Genomic DNA, 26,299 nt, shown 5'->3' with positions numbered 1-26,299 from the left:
AGAGTTTACTGAAAAAATATGAAAAACATTTTAGAGAAGAAAATGTTTTTTTCAAGAAACACCAAATAAACTAAACTACATTTGAAATCTTGCTTTGAACAAACTTGGCTATTTTAACATTGTTATGTAAAAAATGCTATGTTTTTTATCTTTCACTCTGACCACCAATTAAGTTTCAATAATCTCTTGGTTTAAGAAGTAAAACTTCTATGATGAATACCAAACAAAACAATGATGGAAAGTGTTATTTTTCTATTTAACATAGTTTTCCATCTGACCAGCAGTGAAACCCACAGGGCTTTCTGGTACAGGGATTTTTTTTATTTTAAATTGTAGAGCAATATTCCACAGCTGATATTCAGAAGTGCGAGGTTATATAAGGCAAGCTAGAGTGGGTTTATTTTCAAACTTAAAAAAAAAAAAAAATTAACAACACATCTATAACAATCTGCACTATACACACTAATTAAAACTCAATTAAGTTTTTAGATCTTTTAGAAAAGGCCAGACAGTTATTGGATGCAGTACATTCTGGTTAGGACTGACAGGTTTAAGTGGAAATTAAATAAAAATAAAATAGTTCCAACTTAATTAAAATTAACAAGACTATCTATTCAAAGATAGATGTGACTACACTCCCAATTTAAACTTGATTTTGATCTGAAAGATTACTTATGATAACTGGACCCAGCCCAAATTGCTATTAAAGCCTAATGCACTCAGTGATGTTGAGTGGGATTGATCCTTCCAGCAGCAATGAGGATACAGGTGAATTTAAAAGAGTTACAGTACAGCAACTCACATCTGGAAAGTTCATTAAATGATGCTCCTTGCCTCCTTAAGAACATCAAATGCCATAAAATTTCTGACCTTATTATTTTCCTTAAGACATTTCAGAGAACATGCAACAGCAGTTACTAGGATATTGTAGCTCTGGGATACTGTAACAATTTTATGTCTCTTATATGGCGTTAAGGTCTTGATTTAGTTTCACACACACACACAAAAGCATCCAGTGCTGCTCAAGATGCTGCAGGTGTCAGCTGGGGAGGACAGTTACACTTTCATGGCCTTGCCTGTGACAAAACTAAGAGATAGACCCTGAAATCTGTTCCCCATCCCCTGAATACTGAAGAAATTTGAATATGCTTCAACAAGGAAACAAGAATGGTTTTAAAGGATTAAAGCTGGTAAATAAACAGGCAGAGAGAGAAAAACTAAAGGAATTCTAACAGATCAGTCTTAGCTCATATAGCTATTCCTTGTATAAAAATTAAGGAGACTTAATTTCACAGAATTTCATTACACAATATCATGCCCTAGTTGGTGACCAGAATGCCTATGATTCGCAACTTTAGCCTCTGAGTTTAATTGATGCCCCTACATATAAAAGAATAAAAATAAGTATTTACACAGAGACGTCAGAGCAATTTCAGGTATGAAATGGAGATCACAACCCAGTAACATTACCTACAGAAAATTCCCAAATCTACTTTTAACTTCCGTGGATTTATGCACAGCTGGGGGAGATGAGGAATGACAAATGAACTGCAATGACTCTTGCCCTCTTTGACAGTTATGTAAACTAAGCTGCTCAGTTTATTGAAAGTAGGCACACTGAAAGCATGAAGTCACTCAAGTTATGCTAGGACAGAAAGCGGGGACTGAAATAGGTTCATCTGTCAGTCATACCCACAGCTTTTTTTTTTTTTTTTTGTGCACTATCTTACTGTATTAAGAATCAAAGATAACAGGGCTGTGTATCAGAGTGGGAAAAAAATCAATTAGTTCCAATGATTGGTTATTAACACAATGCATACAGGCACAACGCACAGACTGTTCCAACATGACCATAATGGTTTTTCACTTTGTGGATCTTCTTGCAGTGACATCATTAGGTCATAGCTCATTTAGCAAAAGTTTTATGCCATCAGAATTTCTGCTACAAAAGAAGCACCTGTGGTGCTGAGGAACACCTGGGCACACTCAGTCCTCAACACTTTATAAAAAGCAACAATCGAACAAAAGAAAAAAATTGCATTGTTGATCTACATGCAAAATGCCATTAATGATGAGCCAAATATTATTGTATAGAGAGCAGATATAGTATGGCAAAAGCTTCCAGCAAGAACTCTTGACAGGCCAACACAGATTCAGTCCAGCTGCTTGTAAGATCGGCTTAACAGGCAGAAAGCATGTTCTTCCTGAAGCTACCACACTGTAGGAAGAGCATCCTTTGGTTCACTGCTCCACTGTCCTTAGAGCAGCCCACGTGTGTTCAGTGACCCGCTTCTGCTGTGATCATGAGCAGACCTAGAGCCTGGAAACGCACCAGCAGGGCTGACAGCTTTAATGGGAAGGCCAGCCACTTCCACCTACTGTTGTTGGTACTGGATCTTTGATGCTTATGAGAAGCTCCCATTTCAACAGTAAGTGTAGGAATCACTAAGAGTGACCAAACAGCATCATTAACCTTTTTTTAATCCTGAAAAATGCAAGAATGTTTGACTTAAAGTAAAACTGGATCCCTGACAAATACATCTATGAAGCATATCTAGGAATACTTCAAAAGGGCATATACTGGAATTAATTAAATAAATGAATACTTTATCTGCTAGTCTGTATAGAGAGAGCTTCAAACACAAGATCTGTGTCTGCTACTGGAAAAAATACGTGTGTGTGCTGGGAGGAATGTGTCAAAAAGTCAAAGACTTCTAAATGACTCAAATGACCTTGCAGCTGGAATAGCCCTCGATAAACCTGTGTGAACTGCAGGCCAGTAATTCTATAGCATTGGACCAAAACTTAAGAGTGCCTGCCTCTCCACTTGTGTCCCTCTGCCTGGGTATTGCTGGGGAATCCCCCACTTAGTGAAGTAATAGAAATAAATTTATTCTTTGTGTTCTAGCTGCAAATTTGTGGTTGTTGCACTGCGTCCCAGTGTAAGCTCACACAGTGTGGTATCTTGCCCAGAGACACAGCTGGAAAAGACTCATGGTGGTGATCCCTCAGAGACAGAGGTCTGAAATGGAGTTTGTATTTGTTCTAGCTAGGCTCTAGCTTCAGCTCTAATATCTGCTTTGTACTACAGAGTGATGTTTGGTGCCTGGAATTATGAAGATCCCCCAGCCTACAATGGGCACAACTCTGCACTCCTCTCAATTCAGTCATTACTTCCCAAGGGCATCTGACACAGGTTATTGAGGTGTTCTTTTGCTAAATGAAGGCTTACAACATAACATTGAAACATGCTCAGAAACAGCAATGTGGGTTTGTCGCTCCTGTCAACTGCATCCTGCAGTGTGGAAGCTCAAAGAAAGAACACTTTGCCCACCCTTGCCCTCAAAAATTTAACTCTAAGCTTCATTAATCACAGAGTTCCCACTGAAAGGAACACAGGAGCTATCAAAATAGCTCAAACAAGTGCTACATCCAATCCAGCACGCTGTCTGTTCATTAGCCTGTGGCAGATGGTTTGACAGAAGGTGCAAGAAATTCGTCAGCGGACAATTCTGGATTGGGAAAGTGTCTCTTTAGTTGCTCCAACTAGTTTGCTTGTATTTTGAAGTGCAAGGATTTACAGAAGAAATTACTTCAAGAATATTTAAGTGCATATATTACATTTAAGCATGTAATCTTTTTGTTGTAGAAATAATAGCATCTTCTCACTGCTCAGATATGTTTGTCAGTTAATTGCATAAACTAAGGACATACCATCTAAAAAGAAGTTCTTGCATACTTGAATTTTTTTTAGTTTATTACACAGACTTTAGTCTTTCATCCAAAAGGACAGAGAGAACACACAATTCCCTTTCCCCATCAGGGCTAGTATTGTGCATATAGTTCTAATGGGAAAAGTTGAAAAGTGCCAATCTTCTCAATCTTGCTTTATATGGAAGGTTTTCCAATGCCTATTTATCTGTTTATCATTGCTGACAATCTCCAGTTTATACTTTCTTAACTACAAATGGCTTTACATAAACAGAGATCTCCATGTTTTCGCTCATAACCAGTTGGGTCAGGAAAAAAATAATTGCAGGGCCTGGCTTATCTATCAAGCCATCAATCAACACAGAGGGATATTTACTCTGATGACCCAATGATGTATATGTGTTTTATTTACTCCCTTTGTCAACAAAGTAGAACCTAGTATATGTCAACACTAATATATTTCACACAATACAAACTTATTCAGAATCTTCTGTAATTTCTGCTAAGCAAAGTAACCTGCCATCCTCAAGTGTATCGATACTAACTTCTCACCCAGCATAGTATCACAGTACTCAATCAATAGGTAGCAGTTTAACTATTGCCTTTTGCACTCTTTTTCAAACACTGTTCTTATTATGAGAACAAAAATGCTAATTTACAGTTTTAACCTACTCTACTACTGTAATAATAACATAAACTGTGTATAAAGAACTACCTGCCACAACAATGCTCAAATATGGCTTACATGGCATATAAGGATGTATCTATTCTTCCCCATCTCCCAAAGGAGAAAAGAAACAACAGACTACCTATGTGATTTATGCAAATCTATAAAAACAACAGGCAACCAGCTTGGCCATTTCCTCCTTTCCCTCACTTTTTAATAGTGGCAGAAATGAGAAGTATTACAGAATGCTTCAGACATCATTTTTGCAGGGCTCCTTCTCAGGTGGATTCACTGGCCTGAGGACCATCAGACTTTCATCAGTCACAAATTGTTCTAGAGTCCTGAAGGCAGCACTGTGGACCCTCCCAAGGGATGGGGAACATAATCTGATTGTTTAAAGAATGGAGACTCATTTGTGAATAGTGGGACTGTAGATCCTGTCACCATATACCTCAGAGTTAGGCATTAGCATGTGAATCACTAGACCAGAATTATTAAGGGGAGAAAGACTCCACAGCAATACATATAAGGCAGAAGAAAGACAGTAGTGATAGGAAAAGGGCAGCATGGAAATCACTCTAAAGACAATGAAAAAGAGCCGGCTACAGCAACATTCACTTTTCACACTGTTTCTCTCTACTGACAACTTTGACTGTATGAACTAAGGACATTTTAGTCTTCTCCATTTTTTATAATAAATGTATTTAAATCCCCCTCTCACTCTATAAATATGCTTATAAATTTAAATTGTAAATTCACTCAAAAATTCAGTGGAAAGCTGGCAAAAGCTAATAATGTCATCATATTAAATACCTGTATTTACAAAGAACTTTGCGCACTGTGCAATCTGTCAGAGATAAGAATATGTTCTTGCCTGTTCCTTTTGGCCTCTTATTTGTGTAAATTGCATTAGCATTTGCTAATGAAATTAGCAAAATTAGCTGAATTATTGAAATTAGCTAAAACCCAATGCAAAATTCAGATGAAAACAGTCTTGCTTCCCCATCCCCCTTAAAACAGAGAGAAACTAAGACAAAAAGAACACCCCAGACCATAGCTTTTGGGCTCTGAAGTTGTATTAATTAAAACACAAAACCAGAAACCTTAAGCAACGTAACTGGGCACAACAAGAACTCATGCTGGTTTGTTGCCAGTTGACACTATTAAAACAAGCTCAGAACCAAATCTAATCCATATCTATGCCCCTGTGGGAAATATGCCTTCCTCTGGACCTTATTTCCTGCCCAGCAATCTTCAGCCACTTCCTCAGGCAAAGAATATGCGTATAGTTTCCTCCAAGGACTAACAAATAATTTAGAACAACTTGTTCTAAATAACATAACTAACAAATTGGCATTTCCATAAGCCTATATACAGCTTTAGCGCCCTAAAAATTTTTTACCAGAGAACAAGAGGCAGTACAAGAAGCCATCCTGAGCACCAAACCAGCTCTTTATACTGTCCACCACTCATCATGTCCTTGGATTCATGCCTTGTACAAGACAGCTGCTCCAGGCTGAGCTCAGGTTAGCAACGTGCCCAGGTCCAGACCTGCGGCTGCAGCGGTACAGACGCAGCTGCCGAGGACTGACTTCTGCTGGTGGCAGAGCCATTCTTCTCCATCTCCCAAACTTCACCAGCACTGCCCCTTCTCATTTGCTTCCTTCCTCCTCCTTGTTACACCTCAGAAGCCGCTCCAGTTGGATCACAGCTTCCTTGATGGTAACAGACCCTCTCTTGCCCTTTCAGAAACATTCAGTCTGACCCAAGACAAGTCAGGGCTAAATATACAGGCAATTGTTCTCTCATCCTTTTATGATAGCAGGATAGCAGTGTTTTCCAACAAGATACACTACGTGTACAAACCATGAAAACAAATTGTGTATTTTTACCTTCCGAGATGATGTTAGTAAGCATTTTAGGAACTGCAAGGGCAAAATAAAATATTCATTTTTGTTCTGAAGGGCACCTGCCTAATGAGACAACTATGGCCATAGTTGATTTACTTGCCACGCTTAGACTGGGGAAAAAATATCACTGCAGCATTATTATGCCTATGTGGTGACAGGAAGTTGTGTAAGCCTTCCAATATTGTTCCTAAACAGAGAAAATCAGCCATACAAAATTCTCCCATGGTTCTGACACTGCTTGTTCAGACTTACAAAATATTTTACTTTATCTTTTTGAGATAAACTTTGAGAAGTGAAGATTCAGGCCTAGATGATTTACAGCTAGCAAATTAGTTACAGCTGACTCTAATCGTGCAATGAAATCTAAGAAGTTATTCAAAAAGTCAGTTTGACATGAATCTAAGAAAAATGCAGACCCTTTTGAAGAATGTATTCAAATTTGTATATTCAGAGGTATATGCTTACTTTAACTGGGACACCAGTTATTTTCACAAGGCTTTACCAGCCCTCATTTTTCCCCCATAAATAGTAATTTCTTCCCCTTCATTCTTTATTATGCTCTTCATTCATTCCATCTCTTTCCAATCTCACCCTTCCAATGTCTTCCTATCAAACTATCAAGTTCCCTTAAATTAAAAATTACATTTGTTTTTGCAATCTTTGCTTTTATCTCCCTCTTTGGGATTTTACTTCTCATCTCCTGTTTTTACAGTAAGACAACTCCTGACAATGTACAGCACGTCAATACCAATAACACACTACAGAGTCCTGCAAGGTTTAACTGTGATTGATCATTGTTGACAGAAAACAGTTTTCTATTCTTCTTTCTTCAATTAAAGAAACAGGATATTGATTTTAATTTATAAGTGGAACAACTTCCTATTTGCACAGTATGGATTAATTTCAAGATGACTGCGATAATATGACTTGCAGAACAAGATTGCTAAATGACACTGCAACAGATGAGGACTGAAATAACACATCATAAAAACACTGAGACAAACATTGTGTTGGAGTACGTGACTCCACAAGTAATTCTAGCAGGGGAAGTAGGAGCCTTTTAGGGGTATTTACAGTATATGTTGAAGCTACTCTCCTTTCCAGGTGACCCAATCCTACATGTGACTCTGAACTCCTTGTACAAACCCTTGCAGACATTCGGGATATTAAGCTGAATGATATCAAGTAAAGGATATTAAGTAAAATAAACACTCATCAAAACATCCTGCCTGAATGAATTGTAGCTATTACTGCTTACAAAATATCCATGAAATCTCAGAACTTACAGGGGGGAAAAATGTGGGTCTGACAGTTATTAAAAATAAGTATTTTTAGAAGTGTCCTATTGATACTAAGCATTGTAAGAAATATTACCTGGTTTCAGCACGTTTTAAACTTTTCCTACACAAATAATTTTCTTTTGGGGGATATATCTCTTTAAGGAAAGCATCGTTACCCCAAGTGCTGCAAAATAATTAAAATACAGATTTCAGGTCTGCTTTACTAAAGCTAAGAAGCTTATGTGATCACAAGGTCTGCGAACATCTCACTCTTTCCCTCCCAACAGTTTTGAACCACTTGACAGATATTACTGATTTTTGACAGGATAGCAACCTCTAAGATAGTTAAACTGCTACATGCTTTACAGAAACAGATGGCCAAGTGAAGAACAAGCTTCCGACAAACAGCTCCAATAGGTGCCATGAATGAGATGAAGGCTGGAGTATGGATTAACATCATATTACACATTAGGAGAGTCCACATGGAGAGAAACCTTACCATGCCTTCAACATAATAAAAACACTGATCATAACCATCAGAGGAACGATAAAGTACAAATTCATAAGAAAATGAGTTTTACTAACTCCAGACTTCACAGGAGGGCATACTTGCTCTTAATGGTGATCACATTTATTCAGGAGACAGAAGAAACAGGCAAATATAATATGAAAGATGTGAACCGTGTTATTTTAATTTTCAATCTTCTAATACAGGTTGCCTAATGAAACTATTAATAGCCAAAACAATCTCTCTCTTAGAACAGCTGTTACTACAGATATCCCTAACAGGCAATGCATACAACTTTTTATGTATATAAGATGAAGAATTTTAAGATACTGAAAATGTTAATTCAATAATAACCAAGTTGACAGTGCATCTGTAGATTAAGCACATCCATTAAATAATTTCTGAACAAATGCTAAGCATACAGCTTTCCTTCTAACTCATTTCAAACTTCATCATGTTGTGGGGAAAAAGGAAAAAAAAAAGAGACACTGATGAATTCTGTGAAGGCAGTTAAAATTGCCTTTTAAATAGCAGTGTATGGAATCACTGACGTAGGAATAGTCTAGGCAGCTATGGTACAATTACAAACAATTATGTTACTTGTTGTCTGTCATTTCGCCCTCAATGCCAACACTAACTACAGCATGATTTGTGGTATTTCATCACACACACACACAGGTTAAAGTCATGCTCTTGTCCAGCAACACTAAGCTTGTCAGCCTCAACAAGTAAGCCTGTTTCTACCATAGGAGAAATTTAGTTTGCTTTGTGAAAGCACCAGTTTATATTTTCCTAATGCCAAGTACAAAAGTACGCAGTACTTTTCCCGAAGAACCATATCATCTACTCAAAATACTGTCGCTTTTGCATGGAATCGGATTCTTAGTAAAGACGTCTGAAACAAAATGTTAAGGATATAGTAGCTGATTTCATCAAGTTAAAAGACCAAACCCAAATGTCATTGCATTGTTTTTATACAGCTTGTCAGGTACACAAAATGATCCCAGCGAAAAGTCCTGCAGTGAATGAATAGAGGCGTTCTGTTTCCAAATAAAGCCTTCCACAAGGTGAGACAAATATTCTTTTTCAGGGATCTGTTGTGCAAAGAGCCTATCTTTGAAAAGTAATTTCTATCTAAATAGGAATACATCTATTATTTAACTTAGAAGACAGCAATATCCTATAGCGCTGCTGAATGACTTCCACTCCCTCATAAATGGAGTGTCCCAAGAAGTTCCAATCTTACTCCTGTGAGATGCTCCAGTTTGGATTCCCCTGCCAAATTTGGATGCTCTGTCATGGCCTGGTATGAAGGTCTTGAAATTGCTGCTCCAAGACAAACCACATCTTACGATGCAAAGAATACAATAAATCCACATCCTAACAATCACTCATTTATGATGACGACTGACACTTGTATTTAAACTCCTTTCAAAGCACTCTAATTACCTGTGCTCTTATGTAACTGAAAGAAAATAAAAAGCTCTACCATGAAGCATGGGCTAATATTTAATAGGTATTAGTAATACTATTTGCAATATCACATTTTGTTCCAGCTCATTTAAAAATATGTTAAGAGGTTTATAAGAACCTTTTTTTCTGAAGTACAAATTTCCAAGAAGTAAGTCTTAAGTATGACAGTAAACACCTACATTTTTAACCTTCCTTTAAGACACTTGCCTAAAGCATTTAAGAACATTTCTTGTTTGGAAAATCCAACAAAAAGTCAATAAAAGCTATTATTTTTATCAGTGCTATTTTGGGAAAGAGGCTTCAATCACTAGGGACAGAAATCCAGGTTTTAAATTTAGTTCCCACCTCCCGTGCCTGTAGTCCCATCATTTCCCCAGCCTGACACTGCCCTCTATAGCAGTCTGGTGCTTGCAGCAGTGATGCCAGCACTGACAGAATGTGTGGCCGTGTTGCAAACACAAAGCATCCTGTGAAAAACGGGTTTGGATTGTACATTAGTACAAATATCAGCAACCAATAACCTAAACTGGTGGAGTTTTCATGGGATTAACACAGCAGCCTACCGACTTCTGCTCTAGGAAAGGTAACTCTCGAGTAGGAGCAACAGCATTCCTTTCAGGGCCAGTTTGGGGTATATATGCAAATAATGAATTTCTTTAAGGAAAAGAGAAATGTAAAGCCATCCACCACACACACAGAAGCTGAAGGAACATTGACCTGGAACAGCACTATTTCAATCAAAATTCAAACACAGTACAGAGCCTGTCAGGAGCTTGTGGTAGGAACTGCTAAATTTCACCATTTAAAAACCCTCCACAGGGAGACATGTGAAGTCTATAAAGTTCAAAAAAGTCATTAAAAAATTCCTAATCGATAACACAATGCACAATGAAATTTATACTTAGAATCAGGTATTCACTGAATAATCCTGACTGGTGCCATTCCACCTCACAATGGCAAGTTCATAAATACATATTCATACAGCACATAACCTATTCTTACCAGAAACTATCAACAACAAGAATCCAACAGTATTCAGAAGCAATTGCTTAGAATAAATGAGAGATGATAAGCATCCCTCATTCAAGATGATATGATACTGGAATTAAGCAATATTCAGGAACAGACTGTACTATAACAATGCTTTTTTACCATGACTTTTCAGTCAAGCCTGGAGCTCAGGAGATTCATCCATGTAATTTGAGGCTTTTTTTGTAGATGCTGTTTATATTTAAAATATCTGAACACTCACTAGGACAGCTCTTGGAACACAAACTTCACAAGTTTTCCAAGTCCAAAATAAAATACCTAATTAGCAAGTACAGGCATGGTCTCTATGTCAATTCCACAGGAGATGCTGAGAGATACACACCCCAGACCTTCTTACAAACTGGTGATAATGGAATTCTCTGAGAAACAGTTTCTGTTCCAGACCTTGCTCCAAAACAAACAGAAAAGCAATCTGCAACTGGACAGGTTTTACACCCAGATGAGTGTTGTCACCACTACAGTTCAAACTATAAACTTTGTGGGCAGAAGAGCCTCTTTTTCCCAAATGTTACATTAGCCCCAATCATTGAACCTGGTGGAAAATATTAAGTGAATTCGGCCTGAGTCTAGAAACAGTTTGGCAACAAGCAAGCAAATTAAACACCAGCATAAGCTATTTGCTCCCCAAATTAGCCACAGATCTAAACTGGTTACTTATATCAGCAACAAGAATGTCCAAAATTATCATAATTATTTATAACATATGAAGAGGCTATTAAACATTATTCCAATTTTAAGCCAATTCTGAACTACAAAGCATCATATTCACCTTGAGCAGGGGATGCAAATTACCTCCCATTTGTTCTCACAATTCCCTCTGAAGCATGTTTTATTAGTCATTGTCACAGACCCCAGGTTTAATTTAGCACAGCCATTGCAACGTTCAAGTCCTCCAGGCCATAAAACTGAAAGCGTATGAGCTGCATTATGGAATTCTGTCCTATAACAATAAAGTTAAAGCCACTGACAGCCTTTCTGTATGCACTACAATAAACAAACCGTTTGTGAGTAGAACAAGAACATTCCCAGTTTTATGTTGTTGATCAAATTCAAACTGAAATTTATTGTATGAATCACTGCTGTCCTGGTGATCACCTCTTCCAAGACTTTTATCTTAACAGTCCAAGGTAAACTGTTTTTTCAACTATGCAAATCATCCTCAAATACTGTCAAATAAAATACAGCCTTTATACCCCTGAAAAAGTTTTATTTTGTGGAAGTGTAATATGTATTTATTTATTTTACCATAATTACACACTAGCAGGAGAGTAATACAGACTGGAAAAAACATAAACAGACTAACCAGTCCACATTTTAAATAGAAAATACCATTTTAAAAGACTGAAAATATTAGTGGGGGTAAAATTTAAAATCTTGAATACATAATCTAGAATTTAGTAAGCTTTCAGAAGAGATTTCTACATGTCAAGAGTATCTAAGACTCACACAGTCATTACAGGGCTAAATAAAATAACATAAAACAACACCACAAAAACAACAACCCATAGATTTGATTTCTCCCTGAATGAAAGCTCACTACAATTAATACAAGATAATGAATGGACCCATCAGGTGTTCCCATCATTATAAAAAGGCAGCTGCTATCTGGAAACATAAGTTAAATTATTTATCAAATGATTCTAAATATCATCAAATTCGGTGCGTCCAATCATTCAAACGGCTTCTAATAAATTATTTGACACAGCTCTAATGGAAAGCATGAGTTACTCAGAAGCATTTGCTATTATCCAGCACCATCCTAATGCTTTGAAATTCTACCCAGACACATCCAGAAGTGATATGCTATAAATCACATCACAGATATATTCCCCTGCTTTCGAGGTATTATCAGCAACATCCAAGAATTTACGCAAATTAAGAAACAAGTTATTTTGACAGCCTTGTGCCATGGTGGAGAACATGCAGATTTTTATTCTGCACAGTGCAGAAGCTTTTTTTAAATTTTCCTGCTGGACAAAGAAAAAAGGGCCCACATCACTTACCACATCAACAGCACCATAAATATCTACCAACTCCAGAGCATTTAACAAGGCCTGTATAGTACAAAGGCAACTTCTCAGTAATAACAGGTTGCACTGTATTGTTCATGGAACATCCCTTCCGAAGGAAAATTTACTTCCAGACTAAAGCAAAAAAGCTTTCCTTCTATTAAAAATGAGTACACTCCCTGTCGTTCTAAGAAACTGTACATGACACTGTTGATGGTGAAAAGATTCTAGCAAAAGTTGGGAGCAAGAAATCTCAATTTCAGGTTAAGGAACACAACGCCAGTAGTCAGAGATAGGTCAATTATTTGAGACATTTATTTATGGAAAGTGCCAACAAATAGTCTTCATCAGGTGTTTATGCCTTTCAAATTAATACGCTAATCTGCTATTAACCACATTTAAATTATTAGGAAATATTAAGCAAATGTTTGAGATTAATAAATTTCCTATCTATAAGAACAAAATCTAGCTATTATACTTAAAATGGTGTCACAAAACAATTTGTTCTTTGGTTCAAAACACTAGCATGGTTTCTTCTAGTATCTAAAACTATAGATGCACATGAGGTGCACAGCGGCAGAGTAAGAAGAAACACAAACAAATTGCAACTCAGGAAATTGACAAGAGATTAAGGAAAAAAAAATCACCACAAAGAAGGTCAGACAGCGGCACCACCACAATCAAAGAGACCTACACTCCTGGAAATACACCAAATTCACACATGGACAAAATAAACAAACTCATGGACAAAGTCTGAGAAACATTACCCAACTGGACTTGATTTGAATGTGGAGATAGAACTAGGTGACATCCAGAGGTCCTTTGCAATTTTAAATACTCTACAATTCAGTGCTTTTTTCCCCTAAAGTTCCTGTCCTTATTGGAGGTGTACTTTTCCATTTTCATTTATGCTTCATTTTACCCAAGTCTCTCAATTATTTGCAGTGGCTTCAAAATAAAAATCAGAACTCTATTTCATGAGCAATCGTGACGAGGTTATTGATACAAACAATGTAATAATCCACATTTGGCGCAGTACAACCCATTTATTTTATGGTAGTTCCATCACCAGAGTCGGCTGCGATGCAGTAGCTAAAACAAAAGCAAAAGATTCATTTACAAAGCAATAAACAGCTCTGATCCTTGCAGGCTGTTACCACTCCACCAGCCCGCATCACCCACATGTTGCAGGGTTCGGAAACGAGTGACAGGACAGAAAACGAAGGAGACGACAGATCACAAAAAGCTCGAGTGACCCTACAGGAAGCGCATGAATCAGGTGCGCACGTACATCAGACCTCGCGTCTCACACCGAAGACACACTGCAGAGGACAACGCCATGAGTACCTTTGTTCACATGCTTCAGGGGTGACCTTAATGAAGATGTAGTAAAAGCATCCCGGGTGCACCTGTGGATATTAACCGGCCCACAGGTGCCTATACCACTGAAACATTTTTTCTCTCTCTATAGAAGAAAAGGCTTAAAAAAAAAAAAAAAATACTCCCACCATGAGGCCTCCAGAACCAGTTTATTTCCCACTCCTTGAATAAGAACCGTGCTATTTTTAAGACGCATTGTGATGGGAAGCACATCTAAAAATAAGTTTGCAGGCGCTCCGCGGGCCAGTGTCGCTCCCCACGCCCGTTCCCGGCAGGGCAGCCGGCCCGGTCCTCGGTCGGGGAGGGGGCCGGGGCTGCAGGTGGGGAGGCGGCTTTGTCTGCCACCGGGCGCTAAGCGACGGCGGCGTCAAGGCGGGCATCCGCCGGCTGCCGACCGAGCTCCGAGGAGCGGGCGGCGGAGGAGAAGAGGGAGCCCCCCCCCTCACCAGCATCCCCGAAACTTTCCTCCGGGCCGCCGCGAACCAAGAGACGCCGCCGCCAACAGCCCCCGGAGCGGAGCCGGGGACCGCCCGGTGTCCCCGCCTCTCCCCCCCGTCCTCCGGGCGCGGCCGAGCGCCGCCTCCCCGCTCCGGCCGCCCGCCATCCTCCGGGACGCGCCCGCCGCCCTCCCCGCACCGCCGCCCGCTCACTCACCGCGCCCGGCGAGCGCAGCCACCAGCGCCGCCAGCCCTCGCTCCCTCCCTCCTGTCAAGTTGAGCCCGGCCTCCCTCTGCCCGACCTCCTCCCCACGGCCCCTCCTTCGCCACCGGGAGCCGCCGCCGCCGCCTGGGCCCTCCCTCAGCCGAGCCGGGCACCGCCCCGCTCTCACCTGGTCCTGCCGCCGCCGCCGCCGCGGGGGGAGCGGGGGAAGATGGGGACAGCGGAGGCGGCTCCGGGCAGCCCCAGCCAGAGGCGAGATCGCGCCGCCCCGCCCGGAGTTCCCGGGCTCCTCCCCGCCGGGACGCCCCGAGAGGCGAGGGGGGCGGTGGGCCGGGCCGGGCCGCGCCGTGCCCGGCTGTGCCGTGCCGGGAGCGGGCGGGCACGGCGGGCGCGGCCGCCGTCTGCCCCTCGGGAGGAGGAGACGCCGAGCCACCTGGGCGTCGCGGCAGGAAAGCTCGGCGGCTTTCCCGGGAGAGCCGGCCGGGGTGACGGCGCTCTCTCGGGAGGAGGTGGCAGGAGCCCGGCGGCGGGGCTGTGGAGCCCGGCTGGCAGCGCCGGGAGCGGCCGCAGGCCGGGCGGGTTCCCCCTGTGTCACACGATCCCGGCGCCGCTCCCCGCAGCAAGTGTGCCGGGTCGGATAACCCCGCTCGTGAGGAGCGATGCTCGGTGTGCGAAATAGAAAAGAGGGTGTAAAATGGGGGACTTTCAGGGAAACGGCAGTGCTGGTAGTACCTGACAGCAAGGAGGTCTTAATCTGAAGTCCTGGATGGGGTGCGGATCTAAAACAAGGCGGAAAGGGTAAAGTGAAGTCCAAAACAACGAGAAGCTGCCGTGAGCGCTCTGCGCTGTGTTCGGGAGGAGCAGGAGCGCGGTGCCGCTACTGAGGCATCCCGAGGAGAACAGCGCTCCATTATCTGCTCGCCAGGGGCTGGTGAGGGATGGGGGGTTAAGTCTGTGGTCTCAGGTAACTTAAAAGGTTACAGTATGCGTGAAAAGAGTCAAGCAGGAAAGACTTAAACACATTCGTGTTGTTGTAGATCGTTTGTAATAGTACCGAGGAATAGCGGTAGGAACGCAGGTATGAGAAGATTGTTCTTATAAAGGTTAATGTGTTTGCTTGGGAAATAAGAAGTTTGTCAGCTGTTAATACTAAGATATATATCAAGTTCTACTCAGCTTTAGGCAGATGGGCTTGTTAAAGCAGGTTGATGTATTTTTCCTGCAAGGTACATGCTGTTGCTTAAGCAGCATAGCTGATGAGGCCTGGTTACCTAGGGAGGGATGTTCGTTCTCCCTGTTCATTTCCACTGGGTCCTCTGCATCTCTCCCTCCTGCCAAAGTCACCTGCAGTTTTTTCCTCCTGCCTGTTGGGCTGACTTCCGTGTGCAGAGCCACCAGTGAAGAGATGTGTCATTACTCTCTCTAAATTCATAAGAGCCTCAAGTAAAACTGAAATTAGTGGTGACTTTAGTCAAGAGATGAATTGGGGTGTCTCTTCTATTCCTTGAATTCTCATGAAATTTCAGAGAATATAGTGTCCTTGAGATTTGTGTACCAACTCTGCACTTGACTTGTCAAACTGACAAAGGCTTCAAAGTCTGTGAGGGATGTGCACTGACAGACAAAAGGATGGAATAATAAGATAGTCATATAAGACCCATATCACTTTAGGGTTGATTCCAGACTAAAACTGGATCGCATATAACTCATGTTAGTTTGCTGTCTATTGTAAAGCATATTTCTATTACAGTTAGACACCGCTGTGGGAGATAAATTATTGTGAAGCTCAGTAATTACAAATAGTAATTTTTTATCCAGCAAGGATGTATCTAGCAGGGTGTTGCAGGCTGGTGAAAGATTAGGTATTGTCTCGATATCACCCATGCACCATCTGTGCTGTGCATTACTGCCAGGCAGCACGGGGCCATTAGGGGAGAGTGGGGTAATAGACCTCGGCCTGCCTTTTAGTGCTCTCGGCATTCCGCAGTGCAGGCTCTTAAATGTTCTGGGTCGATGTCAGAGCTCTCAGAGTGAGGAGGTAACAGACTGTTTACTACACCATCAGCTACCTCACTGCTTCAGCCTTCCTTAAAATCTCATCTTTGATATTCTGTAGGAAAACTGTGTATAAATACTTATACCTGAGAACCAGTATTCCCCTTACTGTGGCTTCACATTTTCTATTCCCTTTCCCCGATTAACCAGCTTTACTGTGTTCCTCATTGTATCCCTTTACTCTGTGCATGATGTCACTTGTTTGCCTCGGTCTGGAGGCATCTCATTTACCCAGACTGGTATCTTGGGGATTACACTGTAAGAAAAATCAGAATCTTCATTTTGGATTTTGACTTTTATAACAATTCATTAGAGGAGGGGCACTCTGAGGAGATACAGGGAAAACACTGTTATTACCTTGAGCACCTATAATGTCTTTTCAGGCTGTGCCATCTTGCAGGTTGAGACTAAGCTCTCGGAAAACATCTTGGAATTTTGTAGGAGTATAAAGTTGCATGAGAAGCCCAATTAAATCTCTACACACAACTTTCAAAAGCCACAGGGAAACAAGAATTTAAAGGTTATACAGTAACCTAATTTAAAGGTTACGCAATATTCATCTCCTAGAGGGCAATAAATTAAATCTTGGCTGATTCCCTAGAGTACACTAACCAATGCAGCTGAGCTGCTATGGGATTGATGGCGATTGTGAATGCTGGGACAAAATTTCTACCATTCAAAGGGAAAAGAGGAACAGAGTGATAATTGTGATTTAGAAAGGACTGGATGAGCCGCTTTGTCTTCAGGTCAGCTACATTTTGTAATTACATTTAATTAGGATATCTCTTAAAGCCACAGGTTAGAGAAAACCTGATTTTCTCATGTTTGTAGAAAACAGTTTTGAGGACCAGTGACATCTTGTAGAAGACAATTCTATCCTATCTGTCCTTTTGGTGTAGAAGGAGGGAGCTATGACACTATACTGCTTTATTTATCTTGTACTCTTTGAAATACTTGACTTTATTAAAAAGCGAAACCCATGATATCCTCTCTGTCACACATTTGACAAATACTAGAAGCAGACAAAAATAAGAAATAGTAAGGTTGTGATGTGTTTGACAATGAATGGAAAGGGCCAGTATTAATTTTTTGTCACTCAAATATCCCCCAACTCCATGAAAACCAGGAAGGAAGATGATGATGATGAAGATATTATGAGGGGTATGCTGGTAAAAAGTATTGGATTGCTGAATATGGGGACCAGGGTATGAAGTGGAGAATCACAGGACATTGTAGAGGAGACAAGCTGATGTGGAGGAAATACTGAGCTGGAATTTGTGCAAGAAAGGTCACTGCATGGAAGAGGAAGGAAATGGAGTGTATCTGAACTCTTTTGGCCTTATTTTCTGTCTAATAACAGTGGCAGCTCTTTATAATAGTAAATAACAATACTTAAGTCCCTTGCAAGCAAATTAGAATACCTCTGTTCCAACAAGGATGCTGAAAGCTGAATTTCCAGCCTGAAGTGATTACTCACAGGGTGTACATTCTTGCTGGCTTCAGGGCTGAGACCTGGTCTGTCATTTAATGAACTGGCCTGCACACTTGTGAAGATCACATGTTTTGTGTGGAAGCTCTCTAAAGCTCAGTGTGTTTTAGAGTAGGAAGCTGGATTTTTTTTTAAATTTGACCTGTGCATCATTTGGTCTTAAAGATGCCTGTCTTGATGATTTAACAAATATTACAAAGCTACACATAACAGAAATTTTATAGCACAACTTTTAATGTGAAGGAATTTTGTACACTGACAGAGAGTGATATTAAAGAGCAGTTTGGATTAATTTGGCTTCTTCATTTCTCTGTTTCCGAGGAAACATGCTTGAAATGAATGTCTGGAAAAATCATTTGGAGTTACAAATGGTTATTTATTGTTTGATTATATTAATAACAAATAGTTTTTCTAGTTTGAGCATTTTGACACACGCAAGAGCAGAATATTGTCGCACTGTATTTTGGAAGAGAGAACAACTCTCAGAGCAGCCAACATAGCTTTATTTACCCAGCTTTTCCGTTTCTCATTTCTTCAGTTAATGGCCTATCAACAGTGAAGGACAAGGGAAACTTTCAGAAAATTTCAAATTAGCATATTCAAATGATTTGATATGGTGGCAAGATAGGGCATTTTGAACCTTTCTGCTTGACTCTTGCCTGCTTTTTCAAAGTGTACCAAGAATGAGTGCTTCAGCTGCTGCATTACATTTACTTACAATTTGGTAACACTCAAAGATAACTATTTGCTCAATTGTGGTAAGTTCTGTTATATATGTGATTTTTCAAATTCCTTTTCCTAAGATAACACATGCTACATTAGCAGAGATAAAAGTGGAAGTTGTTAGTGCTAAGAGCTGATGCTTCCTTTTTCTCCTGATATTGAGAACTGTTCTTAAGTTAATTGTACTAATGACTTGTTTAAGTCATTTTGCATTTAGCAGAGTTCATCCATTTCTTTTAGTTTTGATCCAAGAATATCCTGTTTCCATTCACTAAAGGCCAGGTTCACAGGAATGCATAGAAATTACATTCTTAAATACAGTCTCAGTGGTTTCCAGTGTCTGGAATGGTCTTACCTTTTAAAAGTTTTCATTTCTTATCAGAGTCTTTTGTCCAAGAGCAGTGAGATTTCAGGCAGGACTCTGGCAGCTTCTGACTTGTGAGATGTGTGAACTGACTGCTGCCAGTTTCTGTTGGCTGGGCTGAGGATGGACAGACTGAATGGGAGGTGATGGTGGAGCTACTTTGGCATCTGCAAGACATGAGGAGGGGAGTAAGTTAGATGACTGCAAAACACCAGTTGCAAAACATGTCACGTAAAGATTCATCCTTGGAGAATAATGGAGGAAATGCTTTTTGAAAACGGCTTTTATCCGTTCATGGAATGAGGCACCGTCTTGATGTACTCATGTTCACCATCCTTCAGATGCCTACATACTGTTCAGATGTCTTCCTCAAACTGTTTGCTGTGCACTTGCATCTAATTATACTGATTTTTCTGGCAGGAGAACCGAAAGGTGGAAATGGGTTGCCAAAGTCTGAATAAATAAGACTGTAATTGCTTGTCCTCTCTAAAGGACTCAAGCATTCAGTGCAGTTTTCAGTGGCTGCTTGGCTCTCTTTGTCATTTTTACCAGTGCAAAGGTGGGTGCAAAAAGATGATAATTTATAACACTTTGAGCAAGTGACTTTTCTAATAGCATTATTTGATTTAGAGCATTTTTTAATAGGGTCACAGTTGATTGGGAAATAAACCTTAATGAAGCAATTAGAGTTGTTTAACAGGAATTACAATACTAGACCAAGCCCAGAAATTGTTGCTCCATGTCAGAACATTTGACAAAGCACAAAGAAGAAGATGTTACTCACTAATTATGCACTACAGCAGCTTCATCTGCATGCTGCTTCCCTGATCTACACTGGTGAATGACATAGCTGTGCCTTGAATAAGACATACGGCACTCTAACTTTAGTCTGCTTGACTAAATTTGTGTGTAGCAGCATGACCAAAATAATGGCACACAAATCCAGTGTCTTTTCACTTGTTAAGATTCTGGAGACACTGGAGACCTTAATTTTAGAAGCAAGACTTCTCATGGTCACCTGGAGACTGTCAAGAGTGATAATAATCCTAGTACGTGTTAACGCATAGGTGCTTTGAAATTCTGGAAACAAATGCCGCCTCTGACTGTTATAATGTCTCAAATCACATGTTCTGCTCTCCCAGTAGTGTGAGGGCTGCCTGGATATTATTGCATTATGAGTGGAATAGCCAGTAAAAGGTCTTTCTCACTTAGTTTTCACAGCATATAGCGCTTGTTTTTCGTAGCTGTTACATCAGTGGAAACAAAGCTTCTCCAAAAATGGGAGGTGAGACCGTCTTAATGAATTAAAGATTTTAAAAGAAAATACAGGACTGAGGTGATACGGTGAAGCTGCTTGAGGAAGAGTAGTTGAAAAGTATGTATGTGTGTGCTGCTCATGTAAAACTAGTTCCCTTTGCTTCCTGAAACATCATCACATTTGCAGAAACTCTAGAAAGGAAATAGGATGTAATTAGACCTCGCTTTCATTTCTGAGCTTAGAATCCAGGTGACTTAGGCAGCTGTCCCTTGGCTTACTTCTTTTTCAAATTTATTATGAATGATGAAACTGTTTTTACCCATACACTAAACAGTGAAGCAACAAGCAGAGGAAGCTTTTCACCTGAGGGCAAAACACTTGTTGCAATAAATCAGTTGGAGAAACAGGTGGAAGTTGGAAATGTCACATAAAGTGGACAGGCTTCATCCTTAGCCCCTGATGGTTTTGAAATGTGTTGGTTGCATATATCAAGGGCCTGTGTGTGTACACAGCCCTGTGTCTTTTCAGCCGCCTTCTCTCACCACACTCATGGTGAGCTGTAACACAGAGCACCAGATCACTAGATTGTGCTCTACATTTGGTAGTCCTCTGGGCTGGGAGGGTGGTGAAGGTTTAATATGATCTGCTTCAGCAGCTGTTGTAGCTTTTGTTTCTCATTTATCTGGGTGAAAATCTATTCTATAACCCACTATGTCCTCCCACCTCCTGTTGCTCTACATACCTCTGGCGTCAAGGATTTACCTCCTTATATCAGCACCTTTCAGTATCAAACAGAAAGCAGTGAATCTCACCTTTCCTAAATGTGAACTGGTGATTGTAACAGCAATGATGAAACAATAAAAACACGCACCGTTTTAACTTTTATGAACAGATAAAGATGGGCAAGAGTGCATGTGCTTCTTTAGAAATTGTCAGGAATTCCCACTTCTTCCTCAGACCCCGATGTGCAGCAGAAGTTTCTAGGCTGTCCTTCTGATGTCATTAGTTCTATACCTGAAGTTACCATATGTTGCACAGGGCTGTAATAAACTTCTGCTCTCTGTTGCTTGTACTCATTTCACATAAATGCTTAGTGTGTCACCATCCTAAATTAAAACTGGCTATTATCAAAAGCTCTATTTTCTTACGCAATGCAATCTTTGCTATAGGTGTCATAATTTTTAGAGCTATTGACAGAAAATACAAACCTAAAAACTCATGAATGTGCTTAAATAGATAAAAATTGCCTCTTGGAAGGTTCTGGTAGCTGTGTCTTCTTTAGAAAATGTAATTATGAATACTGATAAACAATATCAATGCATATATAATGCATATTTGCTTTCAAAGAGATCCTTTTTCCAAGGTTTTTGTTTGAATACTCAGCGTAATTGTGATGTAAGAAACAAATACTTGAATAGAAAAAAAAAAAATTTGTTAATGGCTTCCAAATCTACAGATGAAGAGTAATGCCTAGGAAGGATGAAATTATTTTTTAGTATTTTCATAATAAATTTAGCTCTTATATTTTTCATGCTTTTAAGCTATTTGTTAGCTCCATGTTGTTTACCACCTTGTCTATGTGCCCAAAACTGGTTTCAGCAAGTGATACTAAAAGATCCCAGGAAATCAGAGCAGCAGAGTTTTATACCCCCAAATAAGACTACAGACTCCTTTGTAGGTATGAAGCAGTGGAGACTCATTCAGTGTATGAGCTCAGCTCTGTTTGGATATTTCTGTCCTGGGATAACACTTCTCTCATGTACTATCGAGCTGATTTTAGAGAGCTGAGGGCCAGTTTCACACTACTCAGCAATAGGAGGACATTTCTTTATTTGTCTGCTTTCTTACCCAATGTGCAGAACTGATTCACAGAGAGGAAATGGTAGCAGAAATGCGAGAGATGTTTCAGTTAAAACACTTCTGCCATCAGGAGCCACACTTTAGAGTCTGTATCCCTTCTGGATTTCATAGTCTCACAGCTCCTACTTCATCCTATACAACTGGGAAGCTGTATCTCATCAAGGATCACCTAGCATGGAAAAGTGAAGCTGAGGGACTCCTTTCCTTTTAATAAGTGTTTTGTAACAAAAGTGTCAGAGAACGTTTGTCTGATGTGGCAAAGGACACTTTACTCTGACATAATCCTCTCAGTGGCTGTTGGGGTGAAAAGAGTTGGATTCTGAGTGCTGTGTATGGGTGATTTTTAAGATTTGTGGCATTAGTGCTTTTTCCCCTCCCAATAAATACTGATAAGTGCAGCATTCAATAATACTTTCGCACTCAAATTGCATATAGTTTCATCTATATATGCAATTTTTGAAATTTTTAAGTTTAGTTTCCTCTCGTCTCTTGCTTTTTCTTAATTTAAATGCCTCCAATGACCTCAGTTTAATACTGTTGGTGTTGAAAAGCAAGACAGCAAGCAGTTCCTGGGTAGCTGGATCTTTTCTGGGCAGCACAGTCATGTGGGGAGGGATCAGATGTAGCAAAGCTACCTTGAAGCCTGGCGGTCCACAGGGATGTCACGCTGAGGTCACATTCCCTTTGAATAGGTACAGTGAGAACTCTCCTTGTTGTTCAGCCAGCTGCTGCTGATTGATGTAGAAACATTAAAGCTTTACAAGCTGTGTCTGAAGTCTTGTTATATTGCTTATGCCACTTCCTTAGCGAATAAATTCCCTGCCTAGTAGGGCTTGGATAACCCTTGGCCATGCTCCCAAAGCAGGGAGAAATGCCAGATCCTAGAATTGTGGCCTGTGTCAGTTTTGGTGGCACGATTTTTTGGTTGTTCTGTGTATCTGTCACTGCAGGATGACAGATGGTGCTTTGTCCAGTGCCTGGAGCTGTTTGAAGCACCCAGCTCTCCTCTCTTCCTTTTCTCAGTTTCATGGGTGTTGTCACACAGGGACCACCAGGGTCAGTGTGGGTGCTGAGAGTCTGCAGCAGGAGCAGCTTGCTCTCTGGAATTTTATGGGGGCATGACAGGGCTTGATGGGGGAAATACGAGTTAGGACCAAGGCCAACAGTGACTTGTAATTGATGCCACAAGCCCTGGGGGTATTTTTATAGTGCCAAAGGGTCTCTGAAGGAGTATATGGTAGATTTGCTTCAGGCAGTCAGTGTGGAGGCTCTTGAAAGAGAGGTGTGGGCTTTGGGAGTGTATTGAGAGACATTAATTGTTAAGTGGAAATAAAATCCAAGGACAGCTGTTACCTTTAATAGTCCTATCAATAAGGGCAAAAATATCTCTAGTAAAAGTGAACTCCTCTCTTGAGATACCTTTTCCCTTGCAGTGAAAGTCTCCCACATGTTAGAGAAGTGATTAAAGAGCTAAAGAGCTGCCATGAACATTTTGTCAATTCCTTTGTGCTGTGCAGCTTGGTGAACCTTTACAAACGAGATTATTTACTCTCCAGTTCCTCCATTGTCATTCCCTTGCCCCTTTCTCTGTGTGGTAGCAGAAACAAAGCAAAAGTAACTAAAATGTCAGCTTCTGAAAGGCATAGTTTCATTCAGTTACACGATGTTATTATCAGTGCACACAAAACAGAGCTGAAAAATAATATGGGAATAAAAAACAGATGGAGAGAAGACAGAAAATGGCAGGGAGCAGTGAAAAAAATATTTAACCTTGAACGAGTAGAGCATCTTCCTTTTTCACATTGAACTCTTTAATTTTCTGCCTTGATTTGCAGTGAGGTTATAAAATAGTACCATTTTAAGCATTACATTTAAGCATTACATTTAAGCATTACATTTAAGCATTACAATTACACTGTGCTTCAGGAAGTGTAGGACTGGTTGCAATCCCCAAAACTGGGTTAAAGTGCAGAGAAAATTCACACAACATTTTTGGGGTTCCTAGCTTTTTCAAGGAAGGAGGGGTGTCTTGTAGGAAATACTTGCACTGCTTTCACTTTTTCTTTTATTAATGAGTTTGAAATTATAAATAAAGGCATTAAATAAAAATTTAGTTTTCAGCTAGTGTGCACAAGCATTTTATCTTATGTGTGGTGGATGTTTCAGTGCTTGTTTTTGGCACATTTTTAGGCTGCAGAACAAATAACACTGAAATACAACTCATACCAATGAAGAAATCATAGTTTGACCTTTCCAAAAGTGTTGATATTATTGATTTCTGATAAGTACAATAAGAGAGAGCAGCCCAAGCCATGAATGTTTTGGTGCAGCCTTGCTTTTAGAATTAAGAGACTCTTTTGATGAATAATGTAAGGCATCTCTGTGTCTGAATGCAGAGACATTCAGTTCACCATCACCACCATCTATCATACTGAAGTACTTTTTATAGATTTATGCAGATAGCAAGGTGTCTAACTTTACTTTCTGTTCCATTATTCATTTGTTGACCTGAGATTACCTTTGCTGATATTACAGTCTGCCTCCTGAACAACCTTTGTTCAGAGTAAGAAAACCATTGTTTCTATCCGGGACAAACAATGAATATTGCACAGTATTTTAGAACTATCCAAAGGGCACATACTTCTTGTAAAACACTAAACATTGAAAATGCTGAATTATATGGATTTCTGCAACAGTTTGAAAATCCCTGTTTTAAAATACATCATCCTCTGGATCATTGCAGCCAGTCCTGTCTGATCCATTTTATCTTGTATTTCAAGTAGGAAGATAGCATAAAAGAAGATTACCTTTTGAAAGAACTGTCTCTGAGTTAGATTATCTCCTGTTAGGATTTCTAAGGCTGAAGTGTTTGTTGCTCAGTTGTTTGCTGATAAAAGGTACTAGGGAATGTTCTCTGCTGCTATCAGGCTGATAATGACCTTAAAAAACTTCCCTGCATTGCAGACAATTGCACTGCACTTGGAATTTTCAGTGTTCACCTTCAGTTCCTGCCCCTGTGTTTCATTTGTCATCAATTACATACTAGCTCTGAGGGACAAGAAATTATTTTATTCATCATTGTGTTATGTCAAAAAGTTATGTTGTAAAGCTAACTTTGTTTTTTTTTATATTTACTTGTTAAACAGACCCCAGTAACAACAGAGTAAAATTGTTTAGCTCAGTACAAAAGCAATTCTCCTTTTAGTTCTTCATAGTGGGCAATTATCTGAACAATATTTTTCCAGGCACAGCTGTTTTTTCTGATCTTACTTTCTTTTATTTTAATTCAAAATTAAGCAGTAGCCATGCAAATCATTATGAAGAATTACAGACATTAGAGGCAAAAAAGCCACACAAATCTTTTCAACTCCCCCAAAATTTTATATGCTAAGAAACTTTGCTACATCAAACGAGGGGACATTTCTGAGACTGAAAAATTTCTATATTCAGGAAGGTCAAGAAAGAGGATCTGAGGAACCACGGATCAGTCAGCTTCGCCTTGGTACTTGGAACGGTGACAGAGCAAATAAGCCTGCGAACCATTTCCAAACTTTTATAGAGGACAAATAGATGGCTGGGAGAAGTCAGCATGTTTTTAACTTGATAGCCTTCTTGAATGACTTGACTGCCTTGATAGATTAAGTGTGAGGAGTGGATGCTGTGTATCTCAAGAAAGTCTTTTGACACTGTCTCCCATAAGGTCCCATAGACAATCTAATGAAATATGAACTAGATAAATAGACAGTAAGGTAGACAGAGGCTGAGAGGCAAACAGGCCAGCTTGGAGGCCAGTCATTAGTGAAGTAATCCAGGGGTTGATACTGGATCCAGCACTGTTCAGTGTCTTCAACAATGACCTGGACATTGGGACAGAGTTTGCAGAAGATACGAAGCAGTGAGGA

This window comes from Hirundo rustica, chromosome 2 (assembly GCF_015227805.2).
Source record: "Hirundo rustica isolate bHirRus1 chromosome 2, bHirRus1.pri.v3, whole genome shotgun sequence".
NCBI classification, from domain to species: domain Eukaryota; kingdom Metazoa; phylum Chordata; class Aves; order Passeriformes; family Hirundinidae; genus Hirundo; species Hirundo rustica.
This window is presented reverse-complemented; position numbering follows the sequence as displayed.